The sequence below is a fragment of the Rhinopithecus roxellana genome, chromosome 7, assembly GCF_007565055.1.
Source record: "Rhinopithecus roxellana isolate Shanxi Qingling chromosome 7, ASM756505v1, whole genome shotgun sequence".
Classification (NCBI taxonomy): Eukaryota; Metazoa; Chordata; class Mammalia; order Primates; family Cercopithecidae; genus Rhinopithecus; species Rhinopithecus roxellana.
Window position 1 is genome coordinate 57,727,423 of NC_044555.1, and position 8,575 is coordinate 57,735,997.

The following is an 8,575-nucleotide window of genomic DNA, read 5'->3' on the forward strand; positions in this document are numbered from 1 at the left end:
TCACTGGTGAATTCTATCAAATAACTGAAGAATGATGAACGCCAATCCTTCACAGAGTCTTTCAGAAAATAGAGGAGTAGGAGCACTTCCTATCTCATTCTATCAGCCCAGTATTACCCTCATACCAAGGATATCACAAGGAAACAACTACATCTCAATATGCTTCATGAACTCCTGGATGCAAAAATCTTTAACACAATATTTAAAAACTAAATCTAGCAGCGCATAAGGATTAGACACCGTCATCAAGTGGGATTTATACCAAGAATACAAGCTTGATTTAACATCTGAAACTCAGTGTAATACACCACAGTAACAGAAAAAGGACAAAAACCACATGATCCTCTCAATAGGTGCATAGAAAGATTCGACAGAATCTAACATCCATTCATGACTTAAAACAGTCCTTTGGCGGGTGGCGGCGAACGCAGAGGACGCCATGAAGGTCCCGAGCGCACTACTAGAGTACAAGGTGGTGGGTCGCTGCCTGCCCACCCCCAAATGCCACACACCGCCTCTCTACCGCATGCGAATCTTTGCGCCTAATCCTGTCGTTGCCAAGTCCCCCTTCCGGCACTTCGTATCTCAGTTAAAGAAGTTGAAGAAGTCTTCAGGGGAGACTGTCTACTGTGGGCAGGTGTTTGAGAAGCGCCCCCTGCGGGTGTAGAACTCCGGCATCTCGCTGCGCTATGACTCCCGGAGAGGCACCCACAACATGTACCGGGAATACCGGGACCTGACCACTGCGGGGCTGTCACCCAGTGCTACTGAGACATGGGCGCCCGGCACGGCGCCCGGGTCCACTCCATCCAGATCATGAAGGTGAGGGAGATCGCAGCCAGCAAGTGCCGCTGGTCGGCCATCAAGCAGTTCCTCGACTCCAAGATCAAGTTCCCGCTGCCCCACCGGGTCCTGCGCCGTCAGCACAAATCACGCTTCATCACCAAGAGGCTCAACACCTTCACCTTTCTACAAACTAGGAACAGGAACAGAATGGAAGTTACTCATGACAAAGGGCATCTATGAAAAATCCACATCTAACATGACACTTAATGATGAAAGACTAAATGTTTTCCCTCTAAGATTAGGAACAAGGAAAGGATTCTTTTACCACTTGTATTTAATGTAGTATTGGGGGTTCTTGGTAGTGCAATAAGCGGGAGAAACAAAAAGAAAAAAGAGAGAAAAGGAAGGGAACAAGGAAATAAGCATCCCAATTGGAAAGGAATAAGTAAAATTCTCCTTACTTGCAGATGACACGTGCTGTGTGTAGAAAATCACAAAGAATCCACACAAATAAAACCTATTAGAACTAATAAAAAGGGCCAGGAATGGTGGCTTATGCCTATAATCCCAGTGCTTTGGGAGGCTGAGGCAGGAGGATTACTTGAGCCCAGGAGTTCAACACCAGCGTGTGCAGCATAGCGAGACTCCATCTCTAAAAATAAAATAAAATAAAGTAAATTAGAACCTAACATGGTGGCCTGCTCCTGTAGTCCCAGCTACTCTGGAGGCTGAGAAGGGAGGATTTGCTTGAGCCTAGGAATTCAAGACTGCAGTGAGCTGTGATTGCACCACTACACTCCGGCCTCTAGCCTGGGTGATAAGAGCAAGACCCCGGTCCCCCGCCAAAAGAGAGAGACAGAGCGAAAATAAAAAGTTTAGGAAGGCCACAGAATACAAGATCAATATATTTTTTAAAATCAATCGTTATTTCTATACACTTTTAATGAACAATTCAAAAATGAAATCATGAAAACAATTCTGTGTACAAGAGCATACAAAGAATAAAATTCACAAATAAATTTAACAACAAAAGAAGTGCGAAATGCGGCCAGGCGCAGTGGCTCAAGCTTGTAATCCCAGCACTTTGGGAGGCCAAGACAGGCGGATCACGAGGTCAGAAGATCAAGACCATCCTGGCTAACATGGTGAAACCCCATCTCTACTAAAAAATACAAAAAACTAGCCGGGCGAGGTGGCGGGCGCCTGTAGTCCCCAGCTACTCGGGAGGCTGAGGCAGGAGAATGGCGGGAACCCGGGAGGCGGAGCTTGCAGTGAGCTGAGATCACGCCACAGCACTCCAGCCTGGGCGACAGAGCGAGACTCCGTCTCAAAAAAAAAAAAAAAAAAAAAAAAAAAAAAAAAAAAAAAGAGGTGCGAAATGTATACACTGAAAACTGTAAAACATCATTTAAAAAATTAAAGAACAAAATAAGTGGAATGATATTCTGTGTTCATGGATTGGAAAACAATATTGTTTTAACATAGCAACACTCTCTGGCTGGGCACCGTGGCTCACGCCTGTAACCCCAGCACTTTGGGAGGCTGAGACGGGCAAATCACCTGAGGTCAGAAGTTCGAGACCAGCCTGGCCAACATGGTGAAACCCCGTCTCTACTAAAAATACAAAAAAATTAGCCAGCCATGGTGGCAGGCACCTGCAATCCCAGCTACTTGGGAGACTGAGGCAGGAGAATCACTTGAACCTGGGAGGCGAAGGTTGCAGTGAGCCAAGATCGTGCCATTGCACTCCAGCCTGGGTGACAACAGTGAAACTCTGTCTCAAAAAACAAAAACAAAACAAAAAACAAACGAACAAAAAACCCCATGTGCATCAAAAGACACTATCAAAGAGTGAAAAGATAATCCACAGAATGGGAGAAAATATTTACAAATCATATGTCTGATAAGGATCTAATATCCAGAATACATAAAGAACCCTTACAGCTCTACAATGAAAAGACGAATTATCCAATTAAAAAATGAACAGAAGTTTTGAATGAACATTTTTCCAAATAAGATATACAAATGACTAATAAGTACATGAAAAGAGGCTCAATATCATTGGTCATTAGAGCAATACAAATCAAAACCACAATGAGATAACATTTCACACACACTAGGATGGCTATTTTAAAAATCACACACAATAGCAAGTGTTGACAAGGATGGAGAGAAATTTGAACCTCATGCATTGCTGGTGGGAATGTAAAATGGTGCTGTTGCTTTGGAAAACGGCTTGGCATTTCCTTCAAAAGTTAAACATGGAGTTATCATATGGCCCAACAATTCTACTCCTAGGTATATGCTCAAGACAATTGAAAATACACATCCACACAAAAACTTGCACACAATTGTTCATAGCAGCATTATTCACAATAGCTAAAAGTGGAAACAACCCAAATGTCCATCAATGATTAATAAAGTGTGGTCTATCCATACCGTAAAATATTCTTCAGCTGTAAAAAGGAATGAAGTACTGATCCATGCTACAATATGGATGAACCCTGAAAACATCATAGTAAGGGTAAGCCAGACACAAAAGTCCACGTATGGTATGATTTCATTAATTTGAAATATTGAAATAAGCAAATCCACAGATAGAAAGTCGATTAGTGGTTGCCAAGCACTGGTGGGGGAGGGGGTTGTAAATGGGGAGCTACTGCAAATGCGTACAAAGTTTCCTTTTGGGGTGATGAAAATCTTCTGGAATTAGATAGTGGTGATGGCTGCAAAACACTGTAAATACACTAAAAACTGCTGAATTGTACATTTTACAGGGTGAATTTTATGGTACTTTGAATTGTACCTCAATAAAAAACAAATTTTTAATTTGAACGGAAAAGGATTGAAAAAAATATACCAGTCAAATATTAACCAAAAAAAGTTATAGTTGCTATGTTAATATCAGACCAAGTAGACTAGAAGGGAAAATCATTGCTAGTATTAATGTATATCACTATATTTTGATCAAATATTCCACTTACCTAAAATATATACCAATTCTAAACTCATATATACTGAATAACATAACTTATAAATACATAAAGCAATAATTGAAAGAACTACAAGGAGAAACTGGCAAAAAGCAGTTGAGCCTCTACTCAGGGCATCATGTGAGGAAAGACTTGGCTCCCTGGGGTGAGGGAAACTATGGAAATCTCCATCGGGTGTGAGGGAGGAGCTCTGGAGAGATGGGCATGAGCTTTTGGTTTTTCAAAGACCAGCGTGATAGTAAGCCTGGGCTTTTTCTATTTCTCAAAAGGGGGCAGATAATAGGGTTGAAAAATACTGAAAAGGCCGGGCGCGGTGGCTCAAGCCTGTAATCCCAGCACTTTGGGAGGCCGAGACGGGTGGATCACGAGGTCAGGAGATCGAGACCATCCTGGCTAACATGGTGAAACCCCGTCTCTACTAAAAAATACAAAAAACTAGCCAGGCGAGGTGGCGGGCGCCTGTAGTCCCAGCTACTCGGGAGGCTGAGGCAGGAGAATGGCGGAAACCCGGGAGGCGGAGCTTGCAGTGAGCTGAGATCCGGCCACTGCACTCCAGCCTGGCCAATAGAATGAGACTCCGTCTCAAAAAAAAGAAAAAAGAAAAGAAAAATACTGAAAAATTCTCTTAAAGCAAAAATCAGATCCTGTCACTTGTTCTGTTTAAAATGTCAGTGGCTCCCAGTGCCCTCTTGAGAAAGTTCACTTTCCAGGCTGATCTCTACCCACCTCCTCTCACAACCTCCCTCAACCAGACAGGATTCTTCGTTATTTCTGAAACATTCCGTACTTCTTATCTTGCCCACCTGGTGTTGGGCTGGTGATAGGGATCCCTGAATGAAGCTGGAGTGGGGTGGAGAACATGGTCACCACATGCCCAGACAGTGCCTGGCAGGAAGAAACATGTGGCTTATAGTGCCAACTCGGCCACCACCTGGCCAGGGGGCCTGACTTGGTCGCTTCGTCTCTTCAACAGACCTACTGCTCTCCTGGGTTCCCTGGCAGCATCCTCAACTCCCTCACAACTCCCCCCCTCCCACTCCCATTGACTCCATGACCAAGCTCCATCCTTCCAGTAGTCCCACGTCTCTTGCCTTGTCCTATACATGGTTCAGGCTTGTCTCCCAGCCACCAGCCCTGCCCTGCCCCACTTCCAGGCCATTGCTCACACCGAACTCCAAAGGGATCTTTGTAGGGCCCAGCTCCCATGCCCCATTTCCACCACTGTGAAAAGACCTCCCTGGTTCCCACTTAACAGGACATAAAATTGAGGCACAGAGGACCTTAAAGGCAACACAAGCCAGGTGGCATGGTGGCTCACACCTGTAGTCCTAGCTACTCAGGAGGTTGAGAATCACTTGAACCCAGGAGTTCCGGGCTGTAGTGTGCTATGTCCATCAGGTGTCCATACTAAGTTCAGCATCAATATTCTGGGAGCAGAGGACCACTAGGTTGCCTATGGAGGGGTGAACCAGCCCAGGTTGGAAACAGCGTAGGTCAAAACTTGTGTGCTGATCAGTAGTAGGATCACACTTGTGAAGTGAATAGCCACTGCACTCCATCCTGGGCAACATAGTGAGACTCCATCTCATAAAAAAAAAATTAAAAAATAAAAGATTTTTTAAAAAAAGGCAACACAAACCATGTGCAAGACCCAAACTCAAATCCAATGTGGGGTCCCCCAGCCCAGGGTTCTCTTTCCTTCAGACACACAGAGTTTGCATTCACAAAGAGAAGTGGAGAATGAATGCCGCCTTGCTTTCTTCAATTCCCCACACAATTATGTCCCAAGCAAGACCTCGCTTGCATGGATGCAAGCAAGAGGATGCAGTGGGAGAGCGTGGGTTCAAATCCTCACTCTGCCATAAGCTGTGTAACTTTGGCTCGCTTAGCCTCTCTAGCCTCAGTTTCTCCATATGTGAAGTAGGGATGATGATCATGATAGCAGCTATCTCACAGGTAAGGTTCAAGTTAATACATGGGAAGCTCTTCAATAAAGAGTCGTTTTACTAGCTTTTTTTCTTTTTTTTTTTTTTTGTAGAGACAGGTTCTCTCCATCTTACCCAGGCTAGTCTCAAACTCCTGGGCTCGAGGGATCAGTGTTCTTTTTATTAAAAGGAATAAACCTTTCAGAACTACTAGATACAATGCTAGACACATATTTGCAAAGAGAAGGGTGAAAAGTAAGTCTACTTTCATACCCCTCAGGCAACTCGAACTCACCACGTCCAGAATCAATCTCATCACTCCTCCCCCAAAGTGATGCCCATTGAACTCTTCTTGATGAATGTTCTGCTGCCAGAACCATGACCTACCTGGATCCTCTCGCTTCATTCCCCACTTGCAACCCATCACCGAGACCTGTTCACGTGACTCCCAAAGAGCTCCTAGGACCACCTCCATGTCTCCCTGTCCCTAGGGTGGACCCACAGGTTGAGCTTCCCTTGAAACTCTGCTACCTACAGTTTTGCTTCAAGATAGAGCACGTGACCGACCCTGTGTGGCCCAGAACAGCAGAGACAGCTTCCTTTTGTGATGCCCACCAGGGTCCCCCGACCCTTGATTCTGATCTGGTTCCAGACACTCCAATTCCCAGCAGCCAGCCCCAGCTCAGCACCTAACCCACACTGGACAAGAATGCTCTCTGGCTAAAAACCCCTTCGATGGCTCCCCACTGCTCCTAGACTACAGCTCCAGCTCCTTCCCCTGCCAGGATTGGTCTGGCCCATTCCTCTTGCTGCCAGCCTCAGCAACGGCCCTGAGCCTGAGAAGCCCTCACAGGGTCCAGCGCAGCTCCCTTGCCATCACTTCACACACACACCACTTTTGCCTTTGGCTAAACCAATCCTTTCTCTCTCCTTGGCTGCCATCCCACTGCCTAAGGGACCCAAACTGCCTTTCTCATATGGGGTCTTGGAGGGATGAAGGAGGGGTGCCACCTCTGCTTGACCTGGGGGTTCCCCCTCTCGCCCCTATCACAGATGGGCAGGACCTCTCCCCCAAGGTTGGACTTCCCCAGGGCAGGATTTGCAGGGTAGGGGGTGGGGGCAGTGGCGGAGAGGAACGGGTTTGAGAGGCTGCCCAGGTGCTGAAGGAACTAGGGGAGGCTAATGGACGTCTAAAGATGGGGCCGTGGCTCCCCCTGCTGACGGGAGGCCATATTGCACCCTGTGTCAAGGCAGCCCAGAGCTGGCTTGAGCTCCAAGCGGAAGCGATCTGGCCACGTGCCTGGACTGGAAGAGCTGGCTGTTGCTGAGCAAGTGCCGGTTTCTTCTGGAAAGTTGGCTCTGGCACTCCTGCTCACGGTTCCCAGATCCACAAAGATCATTTGTATCATCCCCGTAAAACCACCCCTCCAATAGAGGGCGTCCTCCTGGAGGGCAGGCACCTATTCAGCGCCCAGCACCTAACACAGAGTAGAGGCTCAGTCAACATCTGACCAAAACAAGAGCAAGTAGGTATCGTGGGAGTCCAGTGTGAACAACGGAGAAGATGGGAAGGGGGACCCGCAGCAGGGGTGCCCGCAGGGAACAAGGCCCCGGGTAGGGGTGAGGGCAAGTGGGACAGGTCTTGGAGGTGAGGAGGCCATGGTACTGGCTGACTGAGGTCCCCTGTGGGGCCTAGAGCCTGGAGCGAAGGATGGCCTGGGAGTGGCTGTGAGGATGGAGGAGGAGGCTGCCCACCCACCTCCAGCCTGTTCTCCGTGGTGGAAGCCAGGTCCCCTGGCTCCAACCCTGAACCCCACTCCAGCCTTTACCCACAAGGCCCAGGCCAGCCTTGGTTTGACCCTCACCGCCTCCCTTTGGGGCCCAAAGTTCAACAGGGAGAGTAGTCTTCTCTACCTTTCTCGCCAGTCCAGCCGTGGGTCATCAGGCTTACACTCTGGGGGCTGGCACGGAGCAAGGGTCTCAGAGGGTAGGGAGGGGTGACCAGGTTGCCTGGAACTCTGGCTGGGGCCAAGGAGTGGCTCTAGAGGTCTTCCCCTGATGGGCCCAAGAGAAAGGGCTAGAGGGGCCAGCAGAGGTTTGGGACCCAGCAAGGCAGGGCTCTGGAGCCCTGGCCGCTCCAGAATGGAGGTTGGTGGACCTGGGGCCACTCAGACCAGAGGACAGGCCACGGCTCTTAACTTCAGAAGCCACTGCCAAGCTGCCACTGCTCCCAGAGCCCCAGCTTCCAGCCCAGGTCTACCCCAGCCTGGAGCCTGAGGGTTCCAAAGCCCCCCACACAGCAGAGGGGAAGAGGGCCCCGTGTGGCCCTCTCCTGGAAAAGGAGCTCCTCTCACCCCCTGACCCTGGGGTTCCCTATTCTTCTGCTTGACAAGATGGCCTCTGGCCATCAAGAAAGGGAAGGGAGGGAGGGATGGAAGGTGACAGTTCTGGGCTCTGGTCGTCCTCCATGCACCTGTGAGCCCTTCCTAGTCCCAGGCACCTGGCTGAGGCACCCCAGGCCCGGCCCTGCATGGCAGGGGCACTGCAGCCCATCCCTGGGGGTCTGGAGCCAGCACTCAGCCTCCTGCCAGCGCCCCCTGCTGGCAGCCCAGCAGGTGTGTGCTGCCTCCACTTTGTCCCAGGACCCCAAGGCTGGGCAGTTACACCTCTGGGGTAGCAGAGCTGCCTGGCCACACTGCCACTTGTTGGTGCTTTGGGGGGAGGGGACAGGAAGTTTTTGGACAGTTGGAAACTTGGCTGCCATGATGAGAGGGAGCAGAGGTTCAGGTGGCAGTGGGTAAAGCCGTGTGGGAGGGTCTCATTGGTTTCCTTCCCACAAGTGACCAGGTCCCCTCCACACTCGCCGCACCC

The 8,575-nt window shown here is 49.0% G+C and overlaps 1 pseudogene; it reads left to right on the top strand.

The window, feature by feature from the left end:
- The first annotated feature begins 439 nt into the window (after positions 1-439).
- On the top strand, positions 440-969 carry LOC104661195 (annotated as a pseudogene).
- The last annotated feature ends 7,606 nt before the right edge of the window (positions 970-8,575 follow it).